This window comes from Alexandromys fortis, unplaced genomic scaffold (genome assembly GCF_014885135.2).
Source record: "Alexandromys fortis isolate MF-2015 unplaced genomic scaffold, M_Fortis_MF-2015_v1.1 scaffold_30, whole genome shotgun sequence".
Lineage (NCBI taxonomy): Eukaryota > Metazoa > Chordata > Mammalia > Rodentia > Cricetidae > Alexandromys > Alexandromys fortis.
Genome location: NW_026067922.1, coordinates 13,164,229 through 13,179,137, shown reverse-complemented (window position 1 = coordinate 13,179,137; position 14,909 = coordinate 13,164,229).

Below are 14,909 nucleotides of genomic sequence, written 5' to 3'. Positions count from 1 at the left end.
GAACTCACTCTCTAGATCAGGCTGGCCTTAAACTCACAAAGATCTGCCTGCATCACCCAGTTCAACTTGATTTTTTTGCTTTGTGTCTAGAAGCCACTTATGAGTGAGTAGATACTATATTTGTCTTTCTGGGTCTGGGTTACCTCACTCAACATGGTTTTTTTTTCTAGCTCCATCCATTTGCCTGTAAATTTCAAGATGTCATTGCTTTTTTTACCGCTGAGTAGTACTCCATTGTGTAAATGTACCACATTTTCTTTATCCATTCTTTGATTGAGGGGCATCTAGATTGTTTCCAGGTTCTGGCCATGACAACCAATGCTGCTATGAACATAGTTGAGCACATGTCCTTGTGGTATGATTGAGCATCCTTTGGGTATATATCCAACAGCAATATTGCTGGGTCTTGAGGTAGATTATTTCCTAATTTTCTGAGAATTTACCATTCTGATTTCCACAGTGGCTGTACAAGTTTTCAACTTGCTTTATTATACATCCTAGAACCCCCTGCCTAGGGATGGTGCTGCCCACAGTGGTTTGGAAACTCAGTCACTAATCAAGGAAACACCCCACAGACATGTCCACAGGTGAATGTGATGGAGGCAATTTTTCAATTGTGTGGCCTTCTTCCCAGGAGACTCCAGTTCATGTCAGAATGATGAGAACTGAGCAACTGCCCTGTGGCGTTCCACACACATCTCTCTTTAGGCCAGCTGACCCTAACCTAGAAATCCACCAGAAGTTACCCTCGCCCAACTGTGGATTAATACTGCGTCAGTTAATGGAAGGAGTATCTTTCCTTCCTTCCTCTGTTTTCTTCTCTTGATTTTTTTTGCGGGGGGGGTGGGGTGGGCATGGAGTCTCACTACGTAGCTCTGACTAGCCTGAAACTCATCATGTAAATCAGGCTGGACTTAAACTCACAGAGATCTACCTGTCTCTGCCTCCCAAGTGCTGGGGTTAAAGGTGTGTGCCACCACGGCCCAGCAAAGGGCTTAGTGTCTCAATTCCATCTTATCTTCAAACAGTGCAGATCCAGCCTATATCCCAAGACACATGCTCTAGGACAAGGGAGAGCCAAGAAATCAGACTTCACATAGTCGCCATAACGTTAGCAATGATGGTGGAATCATTGTGTGTCTATTGTAAGAAAAAAGATGTGGTTGATGTTACTAGGACCCAAGACTTTCCTCATAAGAGAAATGAGGACAATTTAAAGTCTTGCCATTGAACTGAAAGTGTAAATCAGTTTAAATTTGTGTTTCGGTTTTCCTGGAAAGTAGGCTTGTCTAGGAGAACTGGCGGCAAAGCCAGGGCTGTCTGAAGCCTTTCGCCTTGGAGAAAGCAGGTTGCCTGAGAAACGCCTGAGCTGCTGAGGGCTGAAAAGTTCAAGCAGGATCAAGAGGAGGGAAAAAGGAGAGAACTCTTTGGGTATCCACGGAGGTTAAAGACACTGAGAAGTTGTTGTTGCTATTTATATGTATGTCTGTCTATATGTGTATAACGGGGAACAGGCAGGCGCGATGGCTAAAGTTATCTTTTAAGTTTCAATCACTGCTTACATCTACGAAACAAAAACACCTCTACGCTGTAAGCCCCACTTCCCCAAGGACAGACAACATTCTGGAATGCTGGAAGCTGTTTGTGTAATATGACAGCCAAATATTTCACTTCTGTAAACAAGCTTGGTTGCGCCATCATGCTGGATCACACAGAGGCAGGAGGAATGGAGGCAGGAAGAACAGAAGCATCAGAAGCATGTATGCTTGCCCCTGGTTGGACGAAGGTAGGAACTTTGCAGCTCTGTGGGTTTTGCCTTTGTAAGTCCCCGACTAAAGTAATTTGGCACCATACTTGGGGGATCCCAGGGATGGACCTGGCCAGTATTTAATGAAGCTTGCTTCAAATGTGGATCAAAAAGTGTGGTGGTTGCCGGGTGGTGGTGGCACAGGCCTTTAAACCCAGCCCCTGGAATGTAGGCGGATCTCTGTGAGTTCAAGGCCAGCCTGCTCTCCAGAGCTACACAGAGAAACCCTGTCTCGAAAAATACAACAACAACAACAGTGGTAGTGGGCTTATTCTCATCCAGTGGGACTAACACACACACATGCGTGCATGCGTAGAGGTAGAAGACAATTCAGTGGGGTCAGGTCTCCTCTACCACTTTTACAGGACACAGGGGTTCCAGGAGTAGAACTTTGGTCTCTCGGCTTTCGTAGCAAGGGCTTTACCTGTTGGGTCATCTTGCTGACCCCCAACTTATTCTAGAGCTGGATGACTAGAGGGGATCATGAACACCTCTCCCCGGGGTGAGCTGTTGGGATCATGATGGTGATACACGATAGCAGAGGAAGTCAGATTCGGGAGGCCAAACAGTGTGTGCTTGCTTGCTTGCTTTTTTGGGGGGGGGGCGGCTTTTCAAGACAGGGTTTCTCTGTGTGGCTCTGAAGCCTGTCCTGGAACTCACTCTGTAGCTCCCATGTGTGGAAAGATGAACAATACAAAGGTAATAATAAAACAATAATGATGATGGTGGTGGTGATGATGGTGGTGGTGGTGGTGATGATGATGATGGTGGTGGTGATGATGGTGGTGGTGGTGATGATGATGATGATGATGATGATGAAGTTAATGACTTGTGAATAGTAGAAAGATGACGAGAGAAGGGTTGGGGGCAGGGGGAGAAAGAAGACATGGACAGAGGGAGGAAGGTACAAACCAAACCAGCTCTGAGTGTGTCATCTCCTCCCACCCCTAAGCATAGGCACTCACTGGTTCCCTTAAGCAAGGCTCTGGCTGCTGCCCAGTGGCTGACTCCAGGACAGACTGACCTTGACTTGTAGGGCCCTTGACCCCTTTTCTCTGAGCTTCCTTCAACACCTGACAAGAAGCTGTGTAGCTAGGACAGGAGCCTATCGTGTGTCCCACCAAAGGACAGCAAAAAGCAAAAGTGGTCCAGACCTAGAGAAGTCTCCCCCCAACCCCGTGGCCATTTTCAGGAGAATGCACATGGGTATAGCCTGTCAGAGAGGCCCTAGTTTGACAGAGTGAAACTTTGTTTCACACATAAAATCTTCTTTTGTGAAATGTATTTTTAAAATATATTTTATCCACACTCCCACTGTCCCCCTCTTGCTGATCCCCATCCCCCGTGTTTTGATGCTGCATGTATTCTATTACTCTTATGCCCTCCCCTCCTTTTAGACCTCACTCTCCCCCCATAGTCTCCTTTCTGTATTCATGTCACACACACACACGCACATGTGTGTGTTCAAGCACATATGCATGAGTGCACACACACATGAACACACACACACACACACACACACGTCTATACTGAGCCCTCACGTGAGGGAAAGCAGCTGACTCTTCCAGCTAGTTTGCCACAGAGACAGGCTTCAAAGTAAATGTTCAAAGTTAGCGTTCAGCAGCCTCATGGCTCTGGAGGAAAGTTCGTCAAAACTCAAACATCTCTTCAAACTCTGGCTCAAAATTCCCACAGAAGCAAAGCCAGGCACAGAAGGGGAAGGCCATTCGTGTTCTGATTTTAATCAGAGCTTCCCGAAGCCCATCAGTTAAAATAAAAAAAAAAAAAGCACACATTAAAAATGTCAACCGAAATTGTAACTCCCTAGAGTAAAACATTTTTTAAAAGTGAAAAATCTCTTGTTTGAATTTAATCCAAACTGATTGAGCTGATTTGAAATGCCCTCACTAGGAACTAATTTCCACTCTCTCCACAGCCCCGCGTCTGTGCCTGACGATGGTTTCTGAGTCCTCTCGAGGCAGATATGTAATCTATGCTTGCAAACACCGACTGATAGGAAGTAATTCCAACCACACGGGCGGGACTGCGCACAGACAGTGTCCCCAGAGACACCCCAGGCAGACAGAGAAATGCAGGAAGGAAACAGACGCGGATGGAGAGAACACCAATGGAAAGCCTGAATGAAAAACTCACCATTCGTCCAGAGTGCCACTTTACCGTGGTTGGTGCCCCTAGGTCAGCTGCGGTCCGAAGATAGTAAGCAGAAAATTCCAGAAATAATTCAGGGCCCCGAATAACTTGTAGCACCGTATGTTCTGATTGTCTTAACACATGCACACTGTGTCTCCCTGAGGGAACTTTACCACACAGATGTCTGTGGTGGAAAACGCAACACTCCTATAGTTCCACTCCAAGTTTCTGGGACCCACCTAGGATCCTTAGCCACATCCACAGAGGACAATGAGGCAGATGGCAGCGGGGCTCTTTCCCATCCTGATCACCTCCCAGACCCTCCATAGCCTCCCTCCACACCTGCGGCATCCCCCTCCAACAGAACGCTCCCCCCAAATCAATTAAAAACAAAACACACACACACACACACACACAAGCCACCTCGCTCCTCTGTCTTCCCAACAAGCTCGCCAATCACCCTAGCGGCAAGGGGGTGTCAGGCAGTGTACCCCTTTAGTCTAATCGGCCACACCGACAAAAACCTTCCTTGCGATGTGTCCTTGGACTGGTCCAAGGCCTCTAGCACGCCATCATCACTGTGTCCTCACCGAAACTCCTCTCGGGTGTCCCGCTGTTGCCCAAGTCACGGCGATTCTGTGGTTCTTGTTCCACAGGACCAGTCCCTTCGGTCAGTTCACTCATAGATGTGGTCCATGTTAGGGTGGGCCAACCCAAGGCCCAGGATGTGGGGCTGTCTGCTAGCTGAGGCCATCAGTCTGGGTCACCGGGACCCCTCCCCACCCAGGGCCATCCCTTTGGGGCCAGCTCTCCCACACCCATGTCTCGACACGTCTTTGAGTTGGGGAGACTGTCTTTCTTTCCCCGAGTGCAGGGGTCAGCTCACATCGAACGGGGTGAAGCCAGCTCTCTGGCAGCAGACGCCTCATGCTGCTTATTTATACTGAGATTTGTCGTCTTCTGGAAGGAAATGTCAACCCCAGCTGAGCAAGCCTGGCTCCCGTGGCTGTGCTCTCCTCCCGTCTTTGCTCCACACACAGCAGCTCTCGCTAACTGACATCCTCTCATCGGCATCTCCTGTGCCCCCTAAACACTTGTGCAGGGCTCCCTGTCCCGTGGGGATGACATTTCTCCCGTGGAAGGGCACGTGATCACAAGTCATGCCAAAAGTCCCGGTGAAAACGGCTACAAGGACAAATGAGAGCCACAGAAGGAGAGACGCGAACTCAAGACCAGTTAAGTTACAGTCGCGCTGCTCCGAAAACCACCGTTCGGCCCTAGACTTTGAGGTGCTTGAACTCTGAGGGACTCAGCCAGTTGGGTGAGAGAAGAGAGGCTGGACAGCTGGCTGGCTGGCTGGCTGCGGTTCCCAGAAGCCCCGCCCCACACTTCCTCATCCTGGCCTGCGATGTGGCACCCACTTCAGAGGGCAGAGCAACCTCTCTAAGACTGGAAAGGTCAGTGGCTGTCCCTCCCCCAGCCAGGAGTGAGCCTGCTGAATGCTCCCTTCCTGGGGTAGCTAGTCCGAGAGCTGGAGATACCCCCTCCAGCGTTTTTCTTGTTACCTGTTAATATTCCGTTAATTGAAAATTGTGTCCCCTAGCCAGGTACGAGGCAGTGGGGCCTCAGCAAGTGCAAAGGCCGTAAGACAGCCTGGAAAGTGTGAGGCGGTGCCAAAGAGCAGGGCCCAGCAACACAGGAACAGGGCAGAGAAGCTGTCTGGCAGCCCTCCATGTTCGCTTGCTTAAGGGCGGGGCTCCTGGAGAGTTCAGCAGAAACAGAACCTTTTCGGGTTTCTCACTCAACAGTACACACCCGCTTGTATCCTCGGCTTAATGAAAGAATCAAAGATAAAGTTGTTGGAATGGCAACACTCAAACTTCATATCCCAACTTTTGATTCCACAACAGTTTTGCGATACTTGAAGCTAATATGACAATCAAAGGAGTGGATAAAATAGTCCGCCCCCAAGGTGGCCCCGCAGATCTGGGTCGTGTGCAGCGCAGAGAGATGGGTTACCCTGCCAGTGGTGCTGCTGCGGCCACTCAGTGTGTGAGGGTGCGCATGCGCGAGAACACGGGCCTGCTTAGCTCTACGTGCTTCTGGCTGGCTGGTGTTTAAGCAGGCTCTCCTGTAGCCTCTACTGTCTAGGAAGTTGTAGCCTGGGATGATCTTGAACTCCTGATTTTTCTGCCTACCCCTCTCAAGTTCTAGAACTACAGCGATGAGCTAACCATGCCCAGCAGTCCTTCCTGCCTCTGCCACCCCAGTTCTGGGATCATAGGTGTGGACAACCACATCTAACTTTGTCTTTACTTTGTTCCGGGTCTCTGGGTCAAAAGAACCAGGGGATAAAGGTCAGGGGATAAAGCGTGATGGAGCCTAATAAAAACTCAGAGACAGATGTTGCATTTCAATCTGAAAGATGGAAGAAGCAAAGCAGCCAACCGTTAGAGAGCTCTTACCTCTATGAAATCTTCAAACTGGAAAGAGAGCGAGCTCTTGTCTCATCCCACTTTATATTCTGTTCTAGTGCTGGGATTAAAGGTGTGCACCACCACTGCCCGGCCTCTATGGCTGACTAGTGTGGCTAGCTTGGCACTCTGATCTTCAGGCCAGCTTTATTTGTTAGATCATAAACAGAATATCACCATACATGACATGCAAACGTGAGGACCAGAGTTCAGGTCCACAGAATTAATGTCAAAGTTAAGCAGGTGTCACAGTCATCTAACACCCTGGTCTTGTCACCCCAGTCTTCAGGAGGCAGACACAGAGAATGTCCAAAACAAAAGACTAGCTAGACTAGACCCTGAGCGAGCTCTGAGTTTAACTGAGAGACATCCCAATAACTAAAATGGGGACTGGGCAAAGACGACACCTGATGTCACCTTCAAGTTATCCCACGTGTGACCACACACATGCAAACACTCATACATGCATGCATGCATACCCAACATACATCTGCATCACCACCCCCAGAAAGGAAGAGCCAAGTGAAGTGAAGACACAATCAAGAAGCTTAGTAAGCAAGTGTGTAGGTGATTGATGTCTGAGACCAAACAGGACAATGTCTTGCTTACCAGCTCCGACACGCTGTCTGCAAAAATGGAACAGTTATTAACCTGGAGGTAGATCTTGTTTGCAAGAACTCAGCACATTAAGCTAATTTTTTCTACATTTGATTTGGATTGTTTCCTGTCAGGGTCTTCATACCTGTGGTTCTTGTATTGCAACAAATGCTGAAGTTGAATGCCTCATTTATAATGTATTTTTATTGTTATCCCAGAATTCAAAAGAATCTATCAAAACCTCTCCCCTTTCCAAAACACACATTTTCATTTTTAAAATTTGCTGCAGTAATACTTTCTCATAAACTCTCGCACCTTTTATCCTCCTATTGAGCTGTGAAATACCATGAGTCTGGTTTTGCTAAAATAAATATGTTCGTGAGGAGCTGGAGAGACAGCCCAGAGATTAAGAACTCTCCCAGCTCTTCCAGAGGTCCTGAGTTCGGTTCCCAGCATCCACACTGGGCAGCTCACTGCTTAACTGCAACTCTAGATCTGACAGGCCCTCTTCTGGCCAACTCGCACCCTGCACTCATGAGCATCCCCCACATACACACACGACCCTGGCTCTGTCCCCTGTCCTCATATCCTGTCATCTGTACTTTGGGTTTATGCACTATTGGGAATTGACCTCATGCATGCTGGGCAAATACTCTACCAACTGAGCCACATCTCCTGCTTCATCCTCCCCCCCCCCTACCCCCAGCATCAGGTTTTAACTTTCTGACAACCCTGTCCTGACAAACTCCAGAGAAGCACAAAAGACATGGACTGGATACTCAGGGCAAGGAGTCAGTCCTGGGTCCAGTCATTGTTTGGATGGCACTTTATTAGCCAGTCCTTTAGGGATTATGGCTAACTGTGACTTTAAAAGTATTACCTGATTAAAAAATGTCAGGGTTGGAACGGGGCTACTGCTCGGTGGGAAGGAGCGCTTGTTGTAAAAGAAGAAACAGCTGAGTTCAGATCCTTAACAGCCACGTGAAAAGCCAGATATGGCTGGACGTGCCTTGTCGGAGGAAGTGTGGCCTTGTCGGAGGAAGTGTGGCCTTCTTGGAGGAAGTGTGGCCTTCTTGGAGGAAGTGTGGCCTTGTGGGGGTAGTCTTTGAGGTCTGAGAATTTTCCCAACAGGGAAAAGTAGAAAGAGACCAAAGCTGAAGGTGAGCATTAAAAATGACGTTTTTGACTCTTAACAAAAGATGTTTTAACACTGGTGTTTTAACACCGGTGATCACAGCTATCAAAGGGCCCTGACAGCCAGCTCTTTGGTTGTATTTACAGAATAATGTCATATTTTGCCTCCACATTTATTTTGCAGACATTTAAACCTATACAAAAATTTTAGATGGCAAGGAAAAAAATGTGTGAAAAATATACGTATTTTCACACGATGTTAGGGGGTTTGCATGAAGGAAAATGTTTAGGGATTATAATTCTAAAATGTTTGATCTCTTTATGTTTCAGACTGTGTTCGAGATATTAGCTATCACATTAGAACCTATGCCAGATGGGATGCTGTAAGTCAGCCCTGACACACTGTATTGCCAGGGTTTGGGTGGGAGGGAGCTGATCTCAATCGGACGTTATTTGAACTGTATTTTGCTGCTGATGGACGAGTGTGTGGTACATGTAACAGGTTCCCACCAGCCCCCCTCCCCCAGAATAACCTTGTCTGCTGACACAGTTGGCCGGATCAAGCCCAATTAAAAAGGTGTAACAACAGGTTTATTTGAGCAAAGCAACTCCCGGGCAAGTTCTCCAGTCCCAGAGATGGAGTCTGGAGAAGCTGTATCCCATACTAAACCAGGAAGACTTTATAGGTTGTAGGCAAGGGGTGGTGATGGGTCTGGTATGGTCAAAAACTAAGCAGTTAGGCGGGGGCTTGGGCTGCTGGCAGTATCAGACTAATTTTTTTTGGTGGAGGGACTTATTAAGTTTCTTGTTAAGGGACTCTCTGAGCCAGGCCGGATTTGAAGAGAGAAAGACAGAAATGGGGCTCTGTAGATCATGCAGGGCTGAGCTGGAGCTTCCAACAGTATGCATACCTGGGGGGGGGATCCTGTGGCCTTCTCTGTCCCCTTCTTCTCAGGGTCTCTCACTGGACCTGGAGCGAGGTTGGGGGCCAGCAAGTCTCCACAATCCCCCTGTGTCCGTCTCCACAGTTCTGGGGGGTATGGGTACATTCAGGTTTTTACATGAGTCCTGGATCTGAACTCGGGTCCTCATCCCCTGCACCAAGCACCCTCTCTCACCCAGTGAGCCGCTTCTCCAGCCCCACCCAGATGTTCTTGCATAAGGTACTTCATAAAGTTGTGATCAATAATGAGATAGTGGCTAGGGTGCCAGGGATGTTCTCATAAATGATTTTTATTTTAATTTTGCAACAGGGCCTCACTGTATAGCTCCGGATGGCCCGGTACTCACTCTGTAGACCAGGCTGACTTCAAAATTCAAAGAGAGCTACCTGCCTCTACCTTCTGGAGGCTGGCATTAAAGTTGGGCAGCACCTTCAATGGCTGTCAGTGGGCTTCCTGACAAAATGGCCGTGACAGATGGAGCCTGGAGGTCTTGAGAAACAACCATGGAGTCATCCTTTTTTTTCATGCGCTAGCCTTGAAAGTCATGGGACCTCACTGTCCTTGCCTCTCGCTGGAGGGAATCATGAAGAAATCTCAGGTTCAAGGGAAGGGAGGCAGGAACAGCACCCCACCTTAGGCTGAGAAGGAACCCTAGAACTGTGTGAGCAGCCCCAAAAAGTTCTGTAGCCAGTTTTGGAACCTACAAACAGATGTGAGTCACCACAGGGAGAAGAGGGACAAATTCGTGCCCACGGACCCGCCACCAAAGAAACTGAATGGGAAAATCGCTGTGCTCCTTAAAGGGTGCTCCCAGTCTCTTTGGGAAACTGATCATCTCGGGGTAGACCGCACTGTGAGGCTGAAAGGCTTTTCCTTCTGGGGAGGTGGAAACCCAGCCAGGCCACACACACACTCACACCTGTTGGGCAGCAGGACAAGCACTCTTTGGCTATCCTACCTTTGAGGTCCTTTGTGTTCCCAGAGTGCTAGTGGGGTTAACAGATCCTTGGGAACCAAGTGGCCTTCTCCCTTTAATACCCTTGGCCGTCTGTGTTGGCATCTGATCGCCCCTCCCCCTAGCGTTCTTCTTGTAGTTGGAAAATGTCAGTGAAAATTCACACCCGTAGTAGAACGACAGCGATGTGGCAATTAGAAGCGGCTCTCTGTTGTGAAGCTGTCACTGCACTGCTCTTGCATATGGCTTCCAGTAAGAATGTTGGGTTGTTTTCTTTTTCCCCCCTCTTCCATTTCACTGATGGTCTGGCTATAGGCCTTCAAAAAACTTGGGTTCTTGCCTATAACTAAGAATATAAAGGCCTTACAGAGAAAACGTTAAGTGTATAAAAATCTTTAATATGTGCTATTTTGGAATCGCATATCAACATCAGCTATAAAAGAAATTCAAGCTCATTTTCTCTAATGGCAGAAATGCTACCTCCTTCCCTCCCGTGGAAATGGCCACCGTGACTCCAGTTCTAGGCAATGCAAAGCCCTCGTCTGACCTCCTCAGGTGGTCACATGGTCCATACACATACATGCAATTAAAACACACACATATTTTTTAAAAATTAAGTAAAAAAAAAAAAAAACTCAAAAAAATGAGACTGAAGGCCAACTCAGAAGCGGATATTTCCAGAAACAGCAAAGTTCTGCCCTGGGTCGTCTCCATCCTTGCTGGGAGGTGTGGAAGAAGCATTCCTGGGTGTTCTCCTTGGCTGATGTCCTGGGAACTCACCACCGTGATTCTACATCTGTTTTTAAAATGGCTGTTTCAAATACCAAAAGGCTAATCATAAGACTTAGAGGCTGGGGAGTTGGCTCAGCAGATAAGAGCACTGGCTGCTTTTTCAGAGGACCTGGGTTCAGTTCCCAGCACCCACATGGTACCTCACAACCATCTGTAACTTCTGTTTCAGGGGATGAAACACCCTCTTCTGCCTTCAAGGGCCCTGTATGCATAGTCACATAGCCAAAAACACTGATACACATTAAATAAAAATGAAGAAATCATTTAAAAGACAATCCCTAAGATAGAGTCTACTTTTGGACGTATGTAATTCTGTGATGGCAAGGATAATCTGATGCACACACATAGTTCTATAACCCCTATTATTAAACATAACACATAATCTTTCTCACGGATATGCCAAAATTATCCATGGCACTGCGGAAATAAATCACTATTATCTTCCACTTCAGCTCAAAGTTCAGCTAAAACTCAGGAGGAGTTTAATCAGTGGGGGAGGGGTAATAGTTAAGAAAAGGTCAATGATCTATTGAATTATGGTGTTCCATAGCTTGTACTTATACCGCCAACTATTTCCCTGGGTTCAAAGCCAAGCTAAGTGCGGCCTGGTAGATAACTCTGAGAGAGCTTGACTCTGAGAAAGACATGTGGAAGCCTTCGACACCTAGACATTTTGGCAGCTGGAAGAAATGCCAGCATCACTCCTAAATTGAGAGCTTTAGTGGCACAGCAAGATAAGCCTGGGGGAGTTGCAAGGCCAAAATTATCCCTGCCATTTCCACCAAATGTTTCTGCAGAACCTCTAGCGTGGTGTGTGCAGTGGGAAACTAGCCTTTTCAGAAGGGGCGGCTAGCGTTGCGAGCCCACGGGGCACGATATCCACTTGTGGGGGACTTCGGTCCCCAGCTCATGTGGTGATGTCAACACAGGTCTGGATTCATTACTTTTCATATTGCTGTGACCAAATACTCAACAAGAAACTGAAGAGAGAAAGGGCTCTTGGGGTTCACAGTTTGAAGGTCCAGCCATCCATGGCGGTGGGGAAGGCATGGCCAAGGAAGGGGCTCACGGTTGTGGCAGCAGGAAAGGGAGGCTGGCTGCTCACATCTACAAAGACAGGAAGCAGAGAGCAAATCATGCTGGTGACCACCTAGCTTTCTCCTCTTTTTTCTTCTATTCTGTTGACCATTCCAGCCCGAGGAATGGTGATGCCCATTTTCAAGATGGATTTTTGTTTTGAGACAGGGTTTCACTGCAGAGCGCTGAGTATTCTGGAACTCAATCTGTAGACCAGGCTGGCCTTGAAATCACAGAGATCCACCTGTCTCTGCCTCCCAGGTGCTGGGACTGAAAAAAAATGTCAGGCTGGAATGGGTCTTAATCTCTCAGATAATCCTTTCTGGAAATACCCAGGAAGCAGCACCCCTCCATGTCCTCTGCACCAGCTCCTGCCTCCAGGATCTTACCCGGCTTGAGTTCCTGTCCTGACTTCTTTCAGTGATGGACTGTGATGTGGAGGAGTGAGCCAAATAAACCCTTTCCTCCCCAAGAGGAAAAAGCTAGATGGATTGCTCAGCCTGATTTCTTATAGAATCCAGGACCACTGGCCAGGGATGGCCCCACCCATAATGGGCTGGCCCTCCCTCATCAATCACTAATTAAGAAAATGCCCTACAGGCTTGCATACAGTCTGATCTTATGGAGGCGTTTTCTCAATTGAGGTTCCCTCCTCTCAGATGGCTCTATCTTATGTCAAGTTGACATCAAACCAGCCAGCACACTTTTATTCACTCCCTACCACAGCAGAGGCACAAGAGTTCCCCAACATCACACACGCGCGTGCGCGCACACACACACACACACATGTTCCCAACATCACATACACACGTACCCCAGCATCACACACACAAATGTTCCCGACATCACACACCACACACACACACACACAAACACATTCCCCAACAACTCACACACACAATCCCCCCTGTCACACACACACACACACTTCCCTTTTGTTCATCTGCCGAAGCAGAGGTATTTACACCATATCAACTGTAAAGTCCAAGCAGAGAGGCTAGCGCATGCCTCTTCCTGTGGGCACTTTTAGTTTTTCTAAAGCTGGTTTTCATAATTTCTGACTTTCTTATAAATTTATATCATTTCCCACTTTCTCTTCTTCGAACAGTGGCTCCATTTCATCATTTCCCCTTTCACTGTGACTTTTACCATCTATCTGACTTTCTTTATCTGTTTTCAAAACTCAAACACATCCGTCCTCCTTTTCCCCTTGTTTCCTCTGCCTCCTCCTGGATGCAGGACTGCCAGAACAGAAAGATGAGTTTGCTAGAGCCCTCATCCTCTAACAATTGCCTCATCTGTGAGATCTGGATTCCTAGACAAAATATCTAGCTTTGTCTTCAGTTAATGCCTTGTTTCACTGGAGTATATCCTTCAATAGCTTCCAGAAAGATCCATTCAAAGTAACCTATTTTCCTTGTAGGTCACTAACCATAACACTAATCCCTAACCCCTAGTTCCTAACCCTAACTGATTACCCTAACCCTAACTCCTAACCATTAACCTTAACCCTTAACCCCTAACCCTTAACTCTTAACTACTAAACACTAGCCCCTAACCCATAGCCCCTAACCCCTAGCCCTAATCCCTATACCCTAGCCCTTAACCGTAACTCCTAACCCCAAGACCCTAACCCTAACTCCTATCCCGTAGCTCCTAACCCTAACTCCTAACCCCTAGTCCCTAACTCTAACCCCAACCCCTAACCCTAGTTCCTAACCCTAACCCCTAGACCCTAACCCTAGCCCCTAACCCTAGCCCCTAGCCCCTAACCCTAACCCCTAGCCCCCAGCCCCTAGCCCCTAATCCTAACCCTAACCCCTAGCCCCTAACCCTAAGCCTAACCCCTAACCCTAACTGGAGAGAGATGCATGAGCTCAGGCTCCCAACTTTGGGGTCACATAATAACTTGTACTCACAGTTGCCAAATTAAATGTGTTATACTCTGAGAGGTCATGGGTGGTGCTGTTCTTTCACAATTGATTTATACAAGAACAGCTGAGGTTTTAATTTCAGTATGCTCAGGAGTGGATACGCTTTATGGAAAGTGTCCAAAGTCACTTGGGGAAATCCCTACTAAGATGAGCCTTTAGGTGGAGTTGCCTGTAAAGGGTTCACGGTCCTGGTGACAGGGAGCTCGAGTGAAGATCTTCCCCAGCCCAGATACACAGCTGTCACCTCACGGAGCACGAGACATGGCTTATTCTGAAGCCAGGTATCAGTATCCACGGCCCCGGACCACAGATTCAGGTCACCTCAAATACCACGTGCCAGTGTGGTACAGCTTCAAGACGTTTTCATAGTAACAGAACAGAAAGGCGCTTCAAATACGTGGGCGGAGTCAGGGCAGCAGGTTACAGCAGGGCGGGGAAACCTCCCCTTCCCCTTGGATGCTATCAGATGCCTGTACACGTTAGGGGAAGCTAAGGGTCTGTTTGTGTGGTCCAAAGGAACTTACTTAATGGTCATAGGATGTAAGGGTGCACACCAAGGCAGCAATGAATAACTAAAGGTAGCTGAGATCATTTGTCTCTGGTCCTGCAACATTCTAGGCCCCATCCCACCCCCACCCTAGCCCATCTCCAACCCACTCAACCCCACCCCATCCCCACTGCACCCTATCATCCCATTCTACCTATGCTACCCCCCCCCCCCCCCCCCCCCCCAGAGGAGTTCTGGTCATGTAGAGTGTTCTTTATCTCTTAGAACTTCAATTCTTGTCCTGAATGGATTTGCCAGATGGTGTGAACTTATTGGTGACTCCCCAGCTCTCTGTCTCTCTCTCTCTCTCTGTCTCTCTGTCTCTCTGTCTCTCTCTGTCTCTCTCTCTCTCTCTCTCTCTCTCTCTCTCTCTCTCTCTCTCACACACACACACACACACACACACCAGTAATAGACAAAAGATTTGTTGGTTATGATTGTGGCTCTATTCCAGGTTGTACCCCGATCTCTTGTTCTCACCCCAGCACACATCACAC